Raw genomic sequence first — 22,066 nt, 5'->3', positions numbered from 1 at the left:
CAGACATGATGCACCCACAGCTTTCCAGACATGATGCACCCACAGCTTTCTAGACATGATACACCAGCACCCACAGCTTTCCAGACATGATACACCCACAGCTTTCTAGACATGATGCACCCACAGCTTTCCAGACATGATACACCCACAGCTTTCTAGACATGATGCACCCACAGCTTTCTAGACATGATGCACCCACAGCTTTCCAGACATGATGCACCCACAGCTTTCTAGACATGATACACCAGCACCCACAGCTTTCCAGACATGATGCACCCACAGCTTTCCAGACATGATGCACCCACAGCTTTCTAGACATGATACACCAGCACCCACAGCTTTCCAGACATGATAATCATCTGCTGCGTAACAGAATTGCACTGATAGAATCAGGCATACATAAGTAATACCACCATATCCGGGCATGTATGGTCACCTCAAAAGTCTTGTTTTTATATGAGGAATATTAAGAGGTATATTTAAAACATTAGAGAACAACCATTCACCCCAGAATTGTTCCAGTTTTTCTAGTTACATTTTGCTAAAGCACCAATAATAACAGTCAGGGGCCTCAGGGTCCAGATATGGCTAAATTGGTCTATGGCTATGCTTTGCCACTTCTATTCCTGATTACAAGAGATCTGTTTGGGCGTCACACTTGATTAGATTGTGTGTCCCTATTCATGACAAATAAGGGGAGAGACAAGAGATTCTCCTCCTACAGTGCCATTCTCCATAATGGATCAGGGGGATCTGGAAGTCTGTATGTGATGGAGACTGACAGGTAATGAGGAAGACTCGGCACAACTTGTTGAGTAATCGAAATTTCAAGTAATGGGCAGATAAGAGACGCAGAGTATTGATTCCATTTTATTGTCCGAACACTTTAGTTCCATCAGGAGCTCACTAAATAGCATGCTGGTAAAAGGGAAAAATGTGCCTTCCCCCCAACAATATTTTTAGGAAAGCGTGAGTGGACCTGAACTGCACAACAAAGAAAGTTCACCCAGCACACCCTTACCTCCTCCAACTATTCTTACTCGGTGCACAGCCCAGAGAGTCGCACTCCCAGCACAGTCCAGCAAAAAATAGTTGACCAGCACAATGAGTGTAATGTAAGCGGGGCTTAGCCCCTGTGTGTTTATTCAAAAAATAGCAGCAACGTTTCAGGGGCGTACCCCTCCGTCAGGCCCCACTTGCATTACACTTGTTGTGCTGGTCAACTATTTTTTGATGGACCTGAACTGGGCACATTGAAAAGAGGCATCGCTGGTTAAAGTATATGAATTCTTGAGTGGTGAATTTTGGCAATGTGTCCAGGGATGATCTTAACCCCTTTACCTGCCCATGCTGCCCCACTGCCTAGATGCCCAAAACCCCTCTTTTTTCTAGAAGAGTCTGAACAGTCAGTGGGCTGGGCAGGGGGCAGCTGTTTGCACAGTAGAAGGTAAACATCACCTCAGCCTGACCATGGACCACATGAGGAGAAGATAAAATGGGTGCAGGAAAGAGATTTGTAGTAACAAACAAATAGGGTACGCAACAAATCTCCCCGGAATGCCATCCCACCGGCTAGAATGTAAATCGCCAGTTGGATGGCACCGCCTTGAGAGGAAACTTCGGGTGACTTCGGCAAATCGCGGCGCCACAGCGTATGCCATCCCATCGGTGATTTACATTCTAGCCGGTGGGATTGCATTTTGGGGAGATTAGTCGCTGGTGACAACGAAGATTTATCGAGCGGCGACTAATCTCCCCGTGTGTCACTGCCCTAAGAGAGGAGGATAATTAATTTGGTGTCTTCTGGCTCCCTGAGAGTTAGATAAGCTGCAGCATTATTGCGATAATGAGATGTGTGTGTGTTCTGAGCACTGCGGAACCAAATACATGGGACCTGTTATCCAAAATGCTCGAGACCTGGGGTTTTCTGAAAAAGGGGTCTTTCTGCAATTTGGATCTCTATATCTTAAGTCTACTAAAAAATAACTTGAACATTAATTAAACTTGTTTTGCCTCAAATAAGTATTAATTATATCTTAGTTGGGATCAAGTACAGGTACTGTTTTATTATTACAGAGAAAAGGGAATCATTTAACCATTAAATAAACCCAATAGGGCTGTTCTGCCCCCAATAAGGGGTAATTATATCTTAGTTGGGATCAAATACAGGTACTGTTTTATTATTACAGAGAAAAGGGAATTATTTAACCATTAAATAAACCCAATAGGGCTGTTCTGCCCCCAATAAGGGGTAATTATATCTTAGTTGGGATCAAGTACAGGTACTGTTTTATTATTACAGAGAAAAGGGAATCATTTAACCATTAAATAAACCCAATAGGGCTGTTCTGCCCCCAATAAGGGGTAATTATATCTTAGTTGGGATCAAGTACAGGTACTGTTTTATTATTACAGAGAAAAGGGAATTATTTAACCATTAAATAAACCCAATAGGGCTGTTCTGCCCCCAATAAGGGGTAATTATATCTTAGTTGGGATCAAGTACAGGTACTGTTTTATTATTACAGAGAAAAGGGAATCATTTAACCATTAAATAAACCCAATAGGACTGTTCTGCCCCCAATAAGGGGTAATTATATCTTAGTTGGGATCAAGTACAGGTACTGTTTTATTATTACAGAGAAAAGGGAAATCATTTTTATAATTGTAAATTATTTATTTATAATGGAGTGTATGGTACATGGCTTTTCTGTGGGTTCCCGACAATGGATCCCTTAGCTGTACTATGATGTGCTTCATCATTGCACCAAGAAAGAGGATACAAGACCATTGCCCCAGTATATGTTACATGTATTCATCTGGATATATTACTATACGCCACTTGGGCTGTGCCAGAGTTCTCTGCTGTTGGCGCCGAGCAACATTCCTCATTTAGTTAATATAATACGCTTCACTCAGCTTTATTGCTTTGTGTATATTCCCGTCCTCGGAGGGACAGCGCGGGTTTTCATGATACATTTATTGGAGATTTATAGAACTGGTGCATATTGTGTTTTCTGTCTAACTATATAGGGTTGCGGGTTTCTGCTCTGTAGCGCTGAATCCATATGTACTTGGGTGCTTCTACTATATAGCAAATATGATACAGGTTTGTACATTGGGCATTATCCATGGGACTTACTGGGGGGAATGGGACACCGGTTTGTATTGTAGAATAAACTGGTATGATGGGTAAGAGACTGTTCTTTTTGAAAACCGGGCAGAAACCCTCTGAATTGCATCCAGCAGGCGCAATAACCCCACCCCGGATGTCACGTGATGTTTTCTGGCCCGCCCCTTTGTGTGGGGTTAACACCCCAGCAACCCTATATACCTCATAATCATGAAGTGGAGCTACCTGCCACTAATTAGCAGCCCTCATTAATGGGGTTCCTCCCTTTACTATGGGGGAGTTTTACTAATCCACGAATCCGAATCCCGAAAGGGAAAAATTCGGATTGGAAACGAAAATTTCGCCGTCTTTTCGTCGCCGATTTTTTCGTATTGAGCGATTGTAAACGTCGGAAAAACCAATTGGATTTTTTCGCGACGCCAACGGAAAAGTTGCGGAAAGTATACGAAAAAGTCGCGACGGCGGCGGAAAAGTCGCGGAACATACGGAAAAGTCGTAATGCGACGAAAAAGTCGCAAAAATACTGATCATTACGACAAAAAAACGCATTCGGACGCCTTCGGACCATTCGTGGACTAGTAAATCTCCCCCTAAGTGTACCCCAGGGATGAAGTCCAAACAGGAAGTACAAAGACTGCTTATTTCATGTTATAGGAAGGATTACCCATAATACCCAGGCCTCTAGGAGTACATCCTTCCCATAGTCGTACAGTATATCAGGATCAGTTTAAATTGCATTTAAATAGGCAACCAAACAAATGCCCAGTTGCTGGTGTCAAACAGCCGAGCAACCAGCCAGCACTGAAAAACCCCAACAGTAAAAAGTCATGAAAAAAGAGGAATATTACAGAAAAACACCAATAAAAATCTATAATATCACTGTCTAAACTACAATATAAGTTTTTTGGGAGGTTAATTTCCCCTTTAAAGTACACATTAAAATGCAGGGGGAAAAAAAGCTGTAAAGGCTGAAGATAAATCTATATAAGGAAAGCTGCCAGCAACAATATCAATGGGGGGAGTCACCTTCAAATAAACATTTAGGGGCTGATTTACTAAGACACGAATTCGAATCCGAATTGGAAAAATTCCGATTGGAAAACGAACATTTTGCGACTTTTTCGTTACCAATACGATTTGCGCGAAAAAACGTGAGTTTTTCGTAGCCATTACGACTTGCGCGAAAAAACGTGAGTTTTTCGTAGCCATTCTGAAAGTTGCGCAAAATCTGGCGATTTTTTCGTAGCGTTAAAACTTGCGCGAAAAGTCGCGCCTTTTCGTAGCGTTAAAACTTAAAAGGCGCAACGTTTCGCGCAAGTTTTAACTCTACGAAAAAATCGCCAGATTTTGCGCAACTTTCGGAATGGCTATGAAAAACTCGCGTTTTTTCGCAAAAATCGTATTGGTAACGAAAAAGTTGCGATAATTTCCGAAAAAATCTCAAAATAGCGATCATCACGAAAAAAACGCAATTGGACGCATTCGGCCCGTTCGTGGGTTAGTAAATGTGCCCCTTAGTATTTTGTATGAGCATTTCTTAGCAACTGTTACATTACTCTATTTTATTTTTTATCGTTTTCAAACTAATGAAAATTTTTTCTGCTGTGAATTTTTCCGCCTGTTTCGTGAAAAATCAGCCAGTGGCGAAACGTGGAAATCCATGTCTGCCGAAAAATTTCGCTCATCATTACTCATTTTTTTACTCAGGACTTTCATGTTCATGGAATTCATGTTCCAATGTCTCACTCACACCACTACTTGGTTGCTAGGGTAACTTGAACCTGAGTAACCAGATAGCGGCTAAAATTCCAAACCGGAGAGCTGTGGTATATGATAAAACAAATTAAGACCAATTGCAAATTGTATCAGAAACATTGAACATCATACAGGTGTGGGACCTGTTATCCAGAATGCTTGGGACCTGGGGCTTTCCGGATCATGGATCTTTCCATACCTTACGTCTACTATAAAATCATTTAAACATTAAATAAACCCAATAGGGCTGTTCTGCCCCCAATAAGGGGTAATTATATCTTAGTTGGGATCAAGTACAGGTACTGTTTTATTATTACAGAGAAAAGGGAATCATTTAACCATTAAATAAACCCAATAGGGCTGTTCTGCCCCCAATAAGGGGTAATTATATCTTAGTTGGGATCAAGTACAGGTACTGTTTTATTATTACAGAGAAAAGGGGATCATTTAACCATTAAATAAACCCAATAGGACTGTTCTGCCCCCAATAAGGGGTAATTATATCTTAGTTGGGATCAAGTACAGGTACTGTTTTATTATTACAGAGAAAAGGGAATCATTTCACCATTAAATAAACCCAATAGGATTGTTCTGCCCCCAATAAGGGGTAATTATATCTTAGTTGGGATCAAGTACAGGTACTGTTTTATTATTACAGAGAAAAGGGAATCATTTAACCATGAAATAAACCCAATAGGGCTGTTCTGCCCCAGTAAGGGGCAATTATATCTTAGTTGGGATCAAGTACAGGTACTGTTTTATTATTACAGAGAAAAGGGAATCATTTAACCATGAAATAAACCCAATAGGGCTGTTCTGCCCCAATAAGGGGCAATTATATCTTAGTTGGGATCAAGTACAGGTACTGTTTTATTATTACAGAGAAAAGGGAATCATTTAACCATTAAATAAACCCAATAGGGCTGTTCTGCCCCAATAAGGGGCAATTATATCTTAGTTGGGATCAAGTACAGGTACTGTTTTATTATTACAGAGAAAAGGGAATCATTTAACCATGAAATAAACCCAATAGGGCTGTTCTGCCCCCAATAAGGGGTAATTAGATCTTAGTTGGGATCAAGTACAGGTAATCATTTTTAAAAATTAGAATTATTTGCTTATAATGGAGTCTATGGGAGATGGCCTTTGCATAATTCGGAATTTTCTGGATAATGGGTTTCCAGATAAGGGATCCTATACCTGTACTAACAATTAAATTAATCCAGCTGCTGGTTAAAGCTTAGAGTTATAGTTGTGCTGGGAAGCCACAGGTGGAATAGGGGAAAAGGGAAAGTCTGGGCTCAGTAGGGGGGAATGCAGGGGAAATGGGGTACAGGGATGCGCTGAGGACAAGGGAATAGGAGGGGAAGCGATGCTGGTACAGGGAGAGACAGGGAGAGACAGATAGGGAGGGAGGGAAGGAGTAGGGAGACAGAGAGAAGGAGGGATTGCGAGTAGTAGCTGCAGCACACACACACACACACAAGCGCACACACACCTGCAGCACTGGGGCAGCGACAGCAGCGACAGACTCAGCAGTAGCAGCAGTAGCAGGAGTAGCGGGAGTAGGGGGAGTAGGGGGCCGGCTCCCAGCAGGGGAGGGAAATTGGAAGCGCTCACCGAGCGGCACATACACACACAGAGCGATCTGCAGCCAGCAAGGGCATCCGCATCCCCAGCAGCCTCCGTATAGCGGAGCGTCGGATAAAAGAACTTCCCTAGCGCAGCACCCCCACCGGCCGGGACTGGGGCAAGTGGGTGCTGCACCCTCAGGGGGTAAGTCTATTAAGGGAGGTTTGTTTGTGTTACTTGGTTTTCCATTGCATCATCATGTGCTCTACTGGTTTCCTACCTGGGATTGGGGGGGGGGTACAGCTGTACTGGGAAGGGGCTCTAAGCCTCACTGGGATTGGGGGGGGTACAGCTGTACTGGGAAGGGGCTCTTACCTCACTGGGATTGGGGGGGGGTACAGCAGTACTGGGAAGGGGCTCTTAGCCTCACTGGGATTGGGGGGGGGGGTACAGCTGTACTGGGAAGGGGCTCTTACCTCACTGGGATTGGGGGGGGGGGTACGGCTGTACTGGGAAGGGGCTCTTACCTCACTGGGATTGGGGGGGGGGGTACAGCTGTACTGGGAAGGGGCTCTTACCTCACTGGGATTGGGGGGGGGGTACAGCTGTACTGGGAAGGGGCTCTTAGCCTCACTGGGATTGGGGGGGGGGTACAGCTGTACTGGGAAGGGGCTCTTAGCCTCACTGGGATTGGGGGGGGGAGGTACAGCTGTACTGGGAAGGGGCTCTTAGCCTCACTGGGATTGGGGGGGGGGTACAGCTGTACTGGGAAGGGGCTCTTAGCCTCACTGGGATTGGGGGGGGGGGTACAGCTGTACTGGGAAGGGGCTCTTAGCCTCACTGGGATTGGGGGGGGGAGGTACAGCTGTACTGGGAAGGGGCTCTTAGCCTCACTGGGATTGGGGGGGGGTACAGCTGTACTGGGAAGGGGCTCTTAGCCTCACTGGGATTGGGGGGGGGTACAGCTGTACTGGGAAGGGGCTCTTAGCCTCACTGGGATTGGGGGGGGGGTACAGCTGTACTGGGAAGGGGCTCTTAGTCTCACTGGGATTGGGGGGGGGTACAGCTGTACTGGGAAGGGGCTCTTAGCCTCACTGGGATTGGGGGGGGGTACAGCTGTACTGGGAAGGGGCTCTTAGCCTCACTGGGATTGGGGGGGGGGGTACAGCTGTACTGGGAAGGGGCTCTTAGCCTCACTGGGATTGGGGGGGGGACAGCTGTACTGGGAAGGGGCTCTTAGCCTCACTGGGATTGGGGGGGGTACAGCTGTACTGGGAAGGGGCTATTAGCCTCACTGGGATTGGGGGGGGGGTACAACTGTACTGGGAAGGGGCTATTAGCCTCACTGGGATTGGGGGGGGGGTACAGCTGTACTGGGAAGGGGCTCTTAGCCTCACTGGGATTGGGGGGGGGGTACAGCTGTACTGGGAAGGGGCAAGCACAACCAGCAAGGGGGGCTGATTTTATTTGTAACCTTGAAAGCCCCTTTGGCTGAATCCTGCCTGGCACTCATGGAGTTAACTAATATTGCTCCACATCAGCAGTGATCACTGATACAGTTAACCCCTGCCTGGCTGATTAGAGAGCATTAAGTGGGTGCTGCTGTGGGGTTGGCATGTGTTGGTGGCTGGTTATTACAGGTGGGTCGGGGGGGTATTAAATACCAAAATATTGCCCTGCTGTAGCAGTGACTATTGGGAGATGTGTAGATTTTAACTGATATAGGTGCTGCTGTGTATCCTAAGGTGCTGCTGTGTGTACTAAGGTGCTGCTGTGTGTACTAAGGTGCTGCTGTGTATCCTAAGGTGCTGCAGTGTTGACATGGTTGAGGACTGGTTATGACAAGTGGCGGCTACTGAGGGTTAGGGGATAATCTCCCCCGGATTGGATATTTCATGATGACCTTCTCAATCTGTAGGGGGAGATTGTCCTACCTCTCCAGCGGTCACTGATAGATTGTCACCCCGGCCCTGTTAATTACAAGAGCGCAAGTGGGTGCTGTGCATCAGTAATTGATGGGTGAATATGACAGGTGTCCTGATGCTCAGTGCTGGAGGGATCACCCAGAGAATATTGCCACTTACAGACGCCTAGTCTTCTGGGGGGCTGCTTGGCGCATATAGTGGTATCTTTAGATAATAGCTGAATGTGTCTGTGTGCTGAATTAACCCCTGTCCTACTGATTAGATAAACAATGAGTCCTGTTGAGCCCTCGTAGGTGATGCAGTGAAGTCTTTAATGGTTAAATCTGGCTCAGGGCTGGAGGGCTTACCCACCACAATATTATCCTATCACTGATCCTATATGTATTAACGCCACACTGGCTCCTGTGCGCCCTTAGGTGCTGTATGTCTTCTAATCATTAATGGCAAGGGATAATACACAGGGGCTTCCCAAACAGTGCTAGGGGGCCCCCATTTCCAGCAGGGCAATGCTAGGGTGCTCCCCAGAAGGGCAGTGCTAGGGGGCTCCCCAGAAGGGCAGTGCTAGGGGGCTCCCTTCCCCAGAAGGACAGTGCTAGGGGGCTCCCCAGAAGGACAGTGCTAGGGGGCCCCTCGCCACAGTTGGTGTGTGCAGTTGGCTTGCCCCCTGTCACTCTGCGCCAGTGTGGGATTATTTGCGTGAAATGAGTGGGGATGGCCGTGCAAGCGTAAGGAAATGTTCATTCTTCCAAAGCTAAGGGATTCTCTTTTTAAAATATTGCTTTAAAAATGACTAGGATTGAGGGGTTACTTCCAAGTGATAATATAATGGCAAAGGGGGGTCCCTAGGAGCTGGGCTAGCATAACTAAGTGCAGGTAGCCAGGCGCTAAATCTCAGCTAAGCACGGACAAACCTTTCCCCAACCTGTAACCTCCCCATTGATGTCAGTCGGGCTGTCAGGGGATGCTGGGAAATGTACATTTTGTCATTTTTCCAAACCTAAAACTGTCAGCTAATGTCAATATGAGTATTGACACCAGTAACCCTTTATTTTCTCATTTGCTAGAAAGGCAAACGCAAACACTGGTTAGTTGCCCTTTTTGGAATAAGGTGCAAATCACAAGGGCACAGAGAGGCGGGGGAGCCTGTAATTAACACCTGAGATTAATATACACAGCAGAGACATTCCCACCAGTGGGTTCCCTTTGCGTGTTGCACCTACACATGCAGCTGATTTGCACCTAATCAATCGCATGTGAAGCTCCAAGCTGCCATTTAACCCCTATTGAGGCCACACAATGTGAAACCAACAATTTACCATTGTGGAACTGCTTCAAGGAGATAACCCCCCTTTGCTGTTATAATGGCTTCCTTACCCAAGGCAGGGTTGCAGTTAGGGGCAAAAGAGGCATTTGCCTGGAACCTCCATATCTTTATGAGAACAGAGCTGATATTGTTGGCCTTCCAGCTGTTACTGAACTCCAGCTCTTGGTATGGCATGGCATGCTTGGGATTTGGACTTCACTTACAGCTAGAGCAGTTGCTTTCCTCTTGCCCTAGGCTAAAGAGCTTGCAATCACTCTGAGCAATGTATGCTCTCTGTGCCTATAACCCCCATGCTGATGCAATGCTGGCATGGGAGAGGATGCATTGTTTGGCCAGGCCAATTCATTAGTATGTACTGTATGTATGTATATATTTATATAGCGCTACTTATGTACGCAGCGCTGTACGGTAGTATGTGTAGGCACTTTATCAAGCTAATGCTTCCCTATTGCACAGCTATCTAGTGTACAGTATAAAGGTCACCACCTGGCCATGCATCGCTGCTTCACATTAACGGTTGTGCCGCTATTGCAAGAATAGGGAGAACTTGCCGGCGGAATAGCAAATGCGAGCTGATCTATTAATTGCGGCTGAAATACAGTTCAGCACATTCTGCAGAGTAATTGCTGCCAGTGTGTAAAATTGCAATTATTTCTAGCCAGGGCCCCGTTGTAAGGTGGCCTGCGGATGCCATTCTGTGCCCTGCATGGAGATGGGGCAATGGGGAGGTGGCACGTTAGCTGAATTGTGTAATGGGCTTTTCTGCTGTATAATATGCCTGTTTGATTCTCCGTTGTGGCACCGGGGTATCTTCTTTGCAAGGGGCTGTCTGTGGGGTACCTGGCAAATGCCCCTCTGGCCCTTCTTTCTGCTTCACTCAGCTGCTGCATTCAATGCAAAAAGGCAACATTTCTTTATATTATAAAGCTTTTTTTAAATTTAATCCTGCAAAATATTAATCGCTTTGCTGGTCCATAAAGAGGCGGTATCCACCCTATCATTATCCCAGTGGTTCTACGATATGAGTTCCAAGTGCACTTATGTCTCAAGGTAAAGAAAGGAACCTCAAGTGACTTTGAACGCTTGTCTGCTCATTATTCCATCATAGGGAGCCAGCCGTGCAGTTGATTATTCTTACCTGGCACAGGTTTCATTATTGTTTCCATATCCATATTGCCACCCTGACATCAAAATGTAACTGCCCCTCCAAATAATGCCCCTAGGTCAATGAGCTGTATAAACACATCATGTTAAGTCCAATGCCCTTGCTATAAATGATTGATGAGTGGCAATGGCTTGTTATTAAAGCTCCCCATCCTGAAGCAGTGGCATCCCGCTAGTGCCAAGTCCTGATGGGTCATTTGGTGTCTGTGACCTGCTTTCTGGCTAGCATTACTCCCGTTATTTCCTTACGTTACATAAACACCAAACAATCGACAAGAGAGCATTGTGCCTGTGTGTGTTGTTTGGACTGAATACAGGGAGCTGGGAACAGACATGACCTTGGGGTATTCCAGGCAACAGATCAGCCACATTGATAATCACTGTACAGATGTCTTCCAAGTATTTGTGCTTAGGTTTCAGGGAAAGCCACCCTGCAGCCCCTCCAGATATTGCTTAACTACAACTCCCATTATACCAACACCAGCAGCCTTCCAGGGTCTTTTTTGTTGTATAACAATGCTGAGTTGTGCATAGTACTTCTAAGGATATTGTGCAAAACCTGCTCATAGTCACACAATGGCTTTCCCATAACCATGGCCTGTAATGCCCCTACCTCTTGTTATTCTTTTACCCTTTGGATTTAATCCTTATTGACTTTCTATATACTGTATATATATATATGTATCTATATCCTTGTCTGCAGGACAATTCAGGTCATGTAGAGAATGGTCCCATCGTGTCCTTAGATGCCCCATAAATGCAAGCGTTTCAGGATATATGGAACCTGAAACAGGGTGCCAAATCTGCATGTATATATGCAATGCTTTGGTTTGGTGCCCCCTCACTGTTTTCCCCAGCACCCATATGCTGCTCAAGGGGGTCCTGTTCATGTTATACAAGGTTTGGTGGGTAAGCAGGACCCTCGTTCTATTCCTTGGTAACCAATTCTCTGTATACAAAGTCAAGGTTAAGTTGGGCACACACTAGAGGATCCTTTTATTTGGTGGAATCAACAAACATGTGAATATTTGCCCAGATGGTGGGGCAAATCAGATTAATACGGTCACATGACCTAGGGGCCCCTGTGAGGATGTGACAGGAAAAGACAGTGGCCAAATGCTGCGCTTGCCCAATGGGATTTTTCAGCTGGAGTATTTTGGTCAGAAGAGGGCAGGATAGGGGCAAATATTGGCCTTTCTCCCTATTAATAACATAGGTATCAATCATTACCGGTACCGGCCAGGCTGGTATTATATCAGCCCTAACTGTTAGACTGCAGGGGGGCTGCTGTATGCATTGTTATACACAGAGAGGAAAAGCAGTTGTATCTTTCTTTTAATATTCTTTTTAATTTGAATGCATATGCAGTCGGCCCCGTGGCTTGGAACACTATCATGTTTGACCTCTCCGGGGCTGCAATCTGGATCGATATTTATGGTTTGATTATAGCTCACCCAGGAAAGTTGGTGCTTAGGAGCAGGGGGATGATTTAAAGCTACTGCAACTCCTGGCGCCTTCTGTTGGCCCTGCCTTTGGCAATGCCAGCTGCAGTCACTCTGTATGACAGACTTTATAAAAGGGATAGGTTGGAATGCATCTTTTTAATTGGGCTTCATTTGTCGTAGTTTCTGAATTATTTGCCTTGGATGCCTGCAGTTTGCTATTGAAAATGCTTGGGTTGTGCTTTGCTATTGTTACTTTGTATGACTTATTTATTCTGGCCTCTCCTATCCTGTCCTCATCCCATCTCTCAATCATACCACTGCCTGGTTGCTAGGAAAAATAAGACCTTGGAAACCAGACTGTAGAGCTGTTGAACACAAAGCTATGGTGGTGGTTTCCTTGCCGCCCCTACTTTTCCCAGCCCGATTGTGCAACAGTGTGTTAATGTGAAATCATTGTACATTTATGGATCTATTCACACCAGAAATCCTTTTCCCTAAGATATTGCAGGAAAGTGAAGCCAGCGTGCTCCTATGGGGCAATCCCTTTTATTATGTACAGTGTGGCCTAAGGCAAGGTAATTAACTCCATTTTATGGCAGTGAATGCATCATTTTTAATGGTATTCTCACAGGTAGTAACACAACGCAACAATAAAAAAAAAATACATTTAAAGCTTCCGCGATGAGCCTTCCGTGTTGAGGAAGCAAATGCTTATAATAGAGGCACCATGTTGGCATCACTAATCCCCTAAACCACAGCGGGACCCCCATTTTTCCAGCAAGGAAGGTCAGAAAAGCCCCCACTGGGCACTTAACAGTTAATACCCTGGCTATGGATAACGTCACGCCGTATCTATGCACTTCCTTACCGTAGCCAGTGAATGTTATATAATATAAAGCTGCTTGCTAAAGCCCAGCCACACAAAGACTACGCACAATAGCAACATTCTCTTTTCATACCAATGAATTAATCACCGCCATAATGAGCTAAAAGTGTGCGCACTAATCCATTATTGTGCAGAAATGACACATAAAGGGACATATAGGCACGTGGCCCCCTCTGTGCTTTTCTTCTCAACGCTTTCAGTAAGTGTTTTGAGGCCCCCAGTGCTTCTCATTGGGGTATGGGGGGGGCTTATGTGTTGCGTTAATGTAACAAATTGCATTATCAATAGGCTTTGCCTTAGGGGAGCTGTATTATATATTAAAGGGGAACACCTTCCCACTTGTAACTGTAAGCTACTTTCCAATATACTTTTGTTACATATTCGCAATGTTTCCTAAATATCATTGCTATCAAAAATTAGTTTGGCTATTTGTATTCTCTGCACTGCTGGTTCTGACTCTTGAAACTATGTAGCAGAAGTCGGCTGAGTAACAAATATTCAGAAGAACTAATATCCGCTCCATTTTTTCCTTTTTAAAGGGTCAGAACCAGAGAGAGCCAGACAAATACAGGTATAAGATCTGTTATCTGGAAACCCATTATCCAGAAAGCTCCAAATTACTGGAAGGCCATTTTTTATGAATTGATTCAGATTTTTAACATTTATTTTCTTTTTTCTCTGTAATAACAAAACAGTACCATGTACTTGAAAGTATTTTCGAGGAAATTAGTCACGCGTAGCAAAGATCTATCGCGGGTGACTAATCTCCCTGTGGGACCTTACCCATTAAGGAGAAGGGAATGTAAAATATCCCTTTAACCCTTTGGCTGCCAACTACTTAGAGTCTACATAGGCAGCACTCGTATTTGAGTGTCAGGAGATTCTAATTCAGGGATTCCATCATCATCTTCTAGTCAAAATTGGCGCGGTCAAGTAAAAAATAAAGGCACAGTCGCATCAAACAAGTCACATGCATCAAAAGTTCGCGTTTCGCAAATTTTTCTGAAGTTTCGCTAGTTCGCTAGGTTCATAGGCATAATGGGGAAGGGAGGGGGAAGAGGCAATATGAACGTTTATTGGCTCCTAATTGAACTGATCCTTGTGGGAGTGAATTTGATACGGAGCTTAGATTGTAAGCTACTAGGACAGGGACTGATGTGAATAATGTCTTTATGATTCACCGCAGAATATGTTGGCACTGTATAAATATAATAATAGGCATGGGATCCCTTATCCAGAAAGCTTAGTTTTAGTGGAAGGCCATCTGCCATAGACTCCAGTTTAAGAAATTAATTCTATATTTAAAACTGATTTCCTTTTTCTCTGTAATAATAAAACAGTACCTGTACTTGATCCCAACTAAGATATAATTACCCCTTATTGGGGCAGAACAGCCCTATTGGGTTTATTTAATGGTTAAATGATTCCCTTTTCTCTGTAATAATAAAACAGTACCTGTACTTGATCCCAACTAAGATATAATTACCCCTTATTGGGGGCAGAACAGTCCTATTGGGTTTATTTAATGGTTAAATGATTCCCTTTTCTCTGTAATAATAAAACAGTACCTGCACTTGATCCCAACTAAGATATAATTACCCCTTATTGGGGGCAGAACAGCCCTATTGGGTTTATTTAATGGTTAAATGATTCCCTTTTCTCTGTAATAATAAAACAGTACCTGTACTTGATCCCAACTAAGATATAATTACCCCTTATTGGGGCAGAACAGCCCTATTGGGTTTATTTAATGGTTAAATGATTCCCTTTTCTCTGTAATAATAAACAGTACCTGTACTTGATCCCAACTAAGATATAATTACCCCTTATTGGGGCAGAACAGTCCTATTGGGTTTATTTAATGGTTAAATGATTCCCTTTTCTCTGTAATAATAAAACAGTACCTGTACTTGATCCCAACTAAGATATAATTACCCCTTATTGGGGGCAGAACAGCCCTATTGGGTTTATTTAATGGTTAAATGATTCCCTTTTATAATTAATCCTTACGATCCCATAGCCCTTCTGTTGTGTTATAATCCCCTTAGTAAAAGCCAGAAGGGGTGTTGCCTAGTGATCCAAGTGACTATTCAGGCAGCTAATAGCTACAGGTGACATAAGGTGTCCCTGCATTATATATAGCGCTGACATATTCAGCAGCAATTTACAGAGACTGTACATCATGCACATCAGTCCCTGCCCCAGGGAGCTTACAATCTAAAGCTCCTATCACACATAATAGGGTCAGTTTTATTAGTAACCTGCATGCAATTGTGGAAATGATTAGACTTAATCTTCATAACATACAGTTCTGCTACGGCTAGGATGTGTGCATGATACTATATTCTCTTCTAGAAATCTGTGTTACTGCCCCTTTAATGCTCTGGATACACGGAGAAGGATGGGATGTAATGATGTTATAGTGTCTCTGCCTAATTGTACCGCAATCCCAATTAGCTCCCTGCAATCCTCGCTGCGCGGCCCTGCGTCTCCGTGCCTCTGATTAGCCGCAACGCTTGCCGTCTCCCCAACTCTTAATCTGTTTGCTCTCAAACAAAAGCTTCGGATGCTAAACACATTACCCAAAATGCTAATCTCTTCCTGGGAGAGGGAAGGAAAAGCTGCGCCTTCTCTCCTTAAAAGCCCGGCCAATTGGGAACGATTTGGGCTGATCAATATCGCTATTTAACCCTTTCTGCTGCTGCTTAGCTGCATGGCTCTGGCCCAGTTACAAAGGAGATTGTATAGGGGAAATAGGCTTGTAATTAGGGTTTTTTTTATTGAATTGTTCAGGCCCAGAAAATGCATGTATTATCATTATATTATTACCTATTCTGCAGAGGGGTCTTTGGGGGTGGGGTCTGAGGCAACTGGTGGGGCAACAGCAGAGAGCTCATATTCATCTTGTTACCATACAGCTAGCGCTATAGTAAGAATGCATGGATCATGTGGGTCTGGTTTTAAAGGGCCCAGGTAGCAACTAAATGCAGGGCTGGAACTAGGGGTAGGCAGAAGAGGCAGCTGCCTAGGGCGCAATGATTGGGGGGCGCCAGGCAGAAGCCTCTGCTGCCTACCCCTAGTTCCCCTACTTTTCCATTGCCCCCGCCGCTAATGACAAGCGGCGGGGGCAATGACCCACGGCATCGCACCACCCCCCCCTGCGCATGAGCACCAACGGAGGGGGCGGGGCGGGCGAGGTTGCCGACCGGGTTGCCTAGGGCGCCCGGATGGCTTGGCCCGCCCCTGACTAAATGTAAAAAATTAAATGAATCCATACATAATACAGGTATGGGATCCGTTATCCAGAAACCCGCTATGCAGAAAAGAAAGGCCATCCTCCATAGACTCCATTTTCAACATATAATTCAAATCATTTCCTCATGGTCAGTAATTGACCATGCACTTGATTCCAGTTAAGGTATAATTAACCCTTATTGGGGGCAGAACAGCCCTATTGGGTTTATTTAATGGTTAAATGATTCCCTTTTCTCTGTAATAATAAAACAGTACCTGTACTTGATCCCAACTAAGAAATAATTACCCCTTATTGGGGCAGAACAGCCCTATTGGGTTTATTTCATGGTTAAATGATTCCCTTTTCTCTGTAATAATAAAACAGTACCTGTACTTGATCCCAACTAAGATATAATTACCCCTTATTGGGGGCAGAACAGCTCTATTGGGTTTATTTAATGGTTAAATGATTCCCTTTTCTCTGTAATAATAAAACAGTACCTGTACTTGATCCCAACTAAGATATAATTACCCCTTATTGGGGGCAGAACAGCCCTATTGGGTTTATTTAATGGTTAAATGATTCCCTTTTCTCTGTAATAATAAAACAGTACCTGTACTTGATCCCAACTAAGATATAATTACCCCTTATTGGGGGCAGAACAGCCCTATTGGGTTTATTTAATGGTTAAATGATTCCCTTTTCTCTGTAATAATAAAACAGTACCTGTACTTGATCCCAACTAAGATATAATTACCCCTTATTGGGGGCAGAACAGCCCTATTGGGTTTATTTAATGTTTAAATTATTTTATGGTAGACTTATGGTATGGATTTCTGGATACAGGCCCAATACCTGTAACAGTAAATGGGTACTGTGTGTATGTTCCATAGCCCTAAATACCCACCTGTGCCTCTAGCCTCTGCCTCAGCCGTAGGCAAAGTACCTGGGCATTGAATAGGACAGTTTAAGTCAAGCCCCCATGCCCCCACCATACCCATTAAAACCCAGCAACCCAATCATCTGAAAATAGGGAGCACTGGGGGGCAAGCGCATGTGAGTTTTGCCTGTGCCTAATTTATATTCTCTCACATATACTTATTTGTAAGATTTGCAGCCTTAGGGATGAGACGCCATCTGCTTACCTAAACAAATACAAGATCATTTTAGAGCTAATTAAAAGCAAATTAAATATAAAGGCGCCAGAAGCCTGATAACCCACTAATGTTTGGGATCAGGCAGTGGAGTCACCTATGGAAAACTCAGCTGCCCTTCCATTACTCTTAATGGCTGGTTGGGCATGGGGGGGGGGTCTAAGCTGTGGCCCTCCGGTGAGGGAATTTTGTGAGTAGCCTAGAAAGCCTTATGCTATGTTACCAGCCACTAGCATCTATAAATGCATTTACCCCACGACTCACTAATGCCCTAGTGACTTTCCCAGTACTGCCAGTTTGCCTGGCTGCCAGTATTACTCTGGGTAACATGAATCATAATCCCACCTACATCTAAGGGCCGTGACACACCAGGAGATTAGTCGCGCCAGGGCAAATCTCCGTTGTCGCGGGCGACTAATCTCCCCGCAATACCATCCCACCGGCTACAATGTAAATCCCCAGTGGGATGGCATACGTGGCGCCACGATTTGCCTAAGTCGCCCAAAGTTGCCTCTGAAGGCCCTTAAGCTGCCCCATTGCATCCTCTAGCTCTCTAAATTAGGTGGGCCAGTCTAAATTATTGATGCAAGAATATTTACCAATCAGAATGCTTTCTTCCCCTTTGCTTTGTTTTTTCCATTGCCTCTGGGTCACTGGCCACAAATGTCATCTCCCTCATACTGTGCCATAATGGCCGTACATGAAACAGGTCCTGACTGGGAGTCAAAATAGGCTCTGGCATTCCAATACACAGAAGCCCAAACAGCCCCCCCCCCCAGCCCAATAAATAGTGAGTGTCTATGGCATCTTACAGCAGCCCCTCTGGCATTTCAAGTACACAGAGGCCCAAACAGCCCCCCCAGCCCAATAAATAGTGATTGTTTATGGCAGGGGTGGGCAAACTTTTTGGCTCAGGGGCCACATTAACTAACAGACGGACCGTGCCGGGACAGCGTTACGCCCGGGGCTGCCATAAAAAATTATGGGGCCTCTCAGCCCCCCCCCAGTGACCCGCTGCTTCCTCCGTTCCGTCTTTCTGTTCCCCGGCTCCCCAGTGCATTCTTTTATATGGTTGCGCCCCGTGTGTGCTGATGCTGTGCGCACGCACAGGGCGCAACCAATCAGGGCCCGTCATTCTTTTAAGGGGGCCGGAGACGGCGGGCCGGATTGAAAGGGCTGACGGGCCGTAGTTTGCCCACCCCTGGTCTATGGCATCTTACAGCAGCCCCTCTGGTATTTGCCTGAACCCACAGATTGCCAGTCCGGCCTGATCATGTACACTGTATAACGGACAAGGACAATTTGGCTGTTTGCTTAATTTTAATGAATCCAAGTTTAGGACACAGATTAATTTGCTAAACTATTAGCTTCCTATCTGGGCCCTGCGGCACACAGAGACTTAATCAGTGCAATAGCAAAAAATCATTAGCCATCTAACTTGTCAGGTTAGGGTTTTATTTGCCCTTTAAATTCACAGATGAAGAATGCAGAAGCAAGCAAGGAGATGAAACATTGATCATTGGCAGGACATCAATTAAGCTTAAATAGCCGGCCTTCTGACACAGGGAGGCAGCCGCTAGTCTGACCAGTGCTTTATATAGTGATTGTCCAAACTGTGTCCCAGATGTGTGGGGTTGGTTGGGCAGACCAAGTGCCTTAAACCTAGTGCTAAACCAGACTGCTTTGTGGGTATTGATTTAGATTGAAGCCTGTAAAACCCAATGTATAGCCACTATATGCTCATTGGTGCATATGTACTCATAGTCTTACTCATGTCCTTCCACTACAACTACCAGCATGCCCTATCAGCCTTCATCCGTCTGCAGCAATTGGAGAGTTGCAGTTTATCCCCATCACATTGTGTATTTTAGCATCAGCCTTAGGTTGATCCAAAACTCCGAGCAGATTGAGGGAGCGAGAGAAGGTATTTTTAAACCTTTCTTCAGGAGTCATGTCTCTATGGCAACCGAATGCTTTGGAAATTATTTTTATTATTCACTTATTTCATTTATTAAAAGAGATTAGGACTGTGTGTCAGTAAATTGCATTGCCAGTAATGCAGGCTAATAAAGGGAAAAGCATCCTTCCTTCATGGTAATTAAATAAACGCAGATGATGAATGTGAAGGTGTAGGAGAAATATTTTTGGGGAAAAAGATTCTGTGTGCAGTCCCTGTTGGCCCCTGTTAGCTAAGCTGTGCTACTAAGTGAGGATTCCATTCATCTCAATAGGAGGGGAGGGTGCGAGACACTATGGTCATGTGGGAAGGGGGGGGGCAGACATTTTTTTGCTAGGTGGCTCGGCTGCCACTGGGCACAGGTAGAAAGACCTTGAAGCGAAAGTATACATCTCCCAGAATGCTCTTTGAGACACAGCAGTTCAGGTGTTGGCACCAACCTTGCCAAACAAGAGAATTTTACCTTTAATTACCTTGTATTCTAGAAACCATCCTGCCTATGGCACACAATATGCATCAGTGATAATATTTGGGTGCCCACCCTACCTCATTAAGTAACAGATCACCCCTACTCTTATAGTTGCCCAATACACCTGTAGGGCCAATACTATCTCCCAGCATCCCTCTGCTAGCCAAGATGCTAATGTCCCTTATCATAGAGACTAATATATCTGACAGATAATCCAACAGTTTGTACAGAATATCCATGAGCTTTGCTTTGTGTGTGAGTATAGGTGAGAGACTATTATATCTGGTACCATTTGGTCACCCAAGTTTCCCACCAATCCTTCTGGTCTTTAAAATCTGCCTGGCCATGTAAAGTGTTGGACTGGGGTGTTACCATGGTCCAGGTCTGGACTGGCGTTGAAAATAAGCCCTGGCATTCTTTGCGCAGTGGCAGTATCATAGCCAATGAGGTCCAACCGGGGCGTGATTATTGCTGATTGCTCAGGCGGAAGCTTGATGAAAGCGGAAGAGCTGTGTTCCCATTAGGGAAGAGCTGTTGGCTTATTTTTTGTTGGGGGCTTCGCACATGCTCCTCCTGCCTAATCGTGCTTCACTTCCTTTGCCCCAGCCATTAGGCGGGCGGGAGGTATTTTTGTTTTATACTTGCCAGCTGGAGCCTTACCAAGGCAATTAATGGCATTGCACCCGCACACATCAGCACCCTTTTTGTGTTTGATTTGTGCACCCTGGATAGGTGTCATAGTCCTCTGAGCTTGACCCCAGGCCAAGACTTGTTGGGTCTCACCCTAGCTTCTGCAAAGGTGGATCTGCCCGCACATGTTGTTCATTGGCGAAGCCTTGTACACATGAGCATCGGAGCAACGGAGCCCATGCCTTCGGGTAGGACTCACATTTCAAGTACACAGAGCCCCCCCCAGCCCAATAAATAGTGAGTATCTATGGCATCTTACAGCAGCCCCTCTGGCATTTGCCTGAATTCACAGGTTGCCAGTCTGGTCCTGCCTTGGGCCAACCAGAAATCCCAAACTCAAGGGCCCACAACCCCAGAAAACTACCCTGCCCTCTGCTACATACCACTGCCCAAACCAGTGCCACCTCCCCAACAACATCCTTGACTATGGGGCCCACCTTGGGTTGCCACCTGGTTGGGATTTTACTCTCCTTGCTAATATAACGCCATGGCCAGGGCCAGTATTACAAAATTACCGGAAATGTAGATGCTTGTAAATTTGTAATATCCTTAAATTTATCTCCTGGCTCGACCACCAAAGCCCTTGTCCTGCCCCAATCTTACCTCCAACCTTCCCAGTATTCCATCCTGTCTAGCTGTATATTGCATCGTAACTGGGGCAATGGCCGTATTATGGCAATACTGGGCACAAGGGCTACCATCAAAACTGGTCAGAACTGGAGAAAGATCCATTCATTTGCCAAGCTGACCAAACAGCCTTATGTTTCTGTGCGTGGGCGGTTGTATCTGTATAGGGTTTAGCTTTGAGCATTGATTGTCAGGGAGTAGATATCCCATAGAGCCGCAGCATGTCCAGCAGGTTACTATGCAGAGCAAACCTAGCCTGTTACACATAATGATCATCTGCTCAAACACGGAAAGAGAAGAGGTCAGGGCATTTACACGTTGCTTATTAGATGGAGTCATGGGGGGGTTATGTAATAAGAGGTGTTACATTTGCTACTGGTTTAATAACCTATAGCAGCCAATCAACAGGTAGCGTTTCATGTTCAGCTGCTTTAATTTAAACATGTGATTGGTCGCTCTGGGTTGCTAGAACTTTGCAACCCCAGTTCTGCATTATCCTCATTAGCAGCCATGAGGCAGCCAGTGCCTTCTTATTATTCCTTTGGTTATACACTCGGCGTCGTCCAAGCAGCGACACAGATTCCCCAATTACCTGCTGTCTGAGCAGTGACTTCCTTGCTACCTAGTAAAGTATTACATATAACGGGATGAACTTTCCTATAGCGGCTAAGGGAGCCTGCAAAAGAATAAGTTTACACTTTATGTTTTGGGCTTCTGCCCCAGCCAAAGG

General features: G+C 45.0%; 1 protein-coding gene and 1 pseudogene across 1 annotated transcript in view; both read left to right on the top strand.

Annotated features, from left to right (window-relative positions):
* The first annotated feature begins 6,370 nt into the window (after positions 1 to 6,370).
* The window catches only part of gpr22l (G protein-coupled receptor 22 like), a 163,655-nt gene continuing 147,959 nt past the window's right edge, over positions 6,371 to 22,066 (top strand). Inside the window, exon 1 of the mRNA XM_004914098.4 lies at positions 6,371 to 6,664. The gene's annotated coding sequence lies outside the window, so the exon portion shown is untranslated. The remainder of the gene's footprint in view (positions 6,665 to 22,066) is intronic.
* Positions 20,434 to 20,589, top strand: LOC116410679 (annotated as a pseudogene).

The sequence above is a fragment of the Xenopus tropicalis genome, chromosome 4 (assembly GCF_000004195.4).
Source record: "Xenopus tropicalis strain Nigerian chromosome 4, UCB_Xtro_10.0, whole genome shotgun sequence".
Classification (NCBI taxonomy): domain Eukaryota; kingdom Metazoa; phylum Chordata; class Amphibia; order Anura; family Pipidae; genus Xenopus; species Xenopus tropicalis.
The sequence above is the reverse complement of the archived record's forward strand: the minus strand, read 5'-3'. Positions and strand labels throughout refer to the sequence as shown.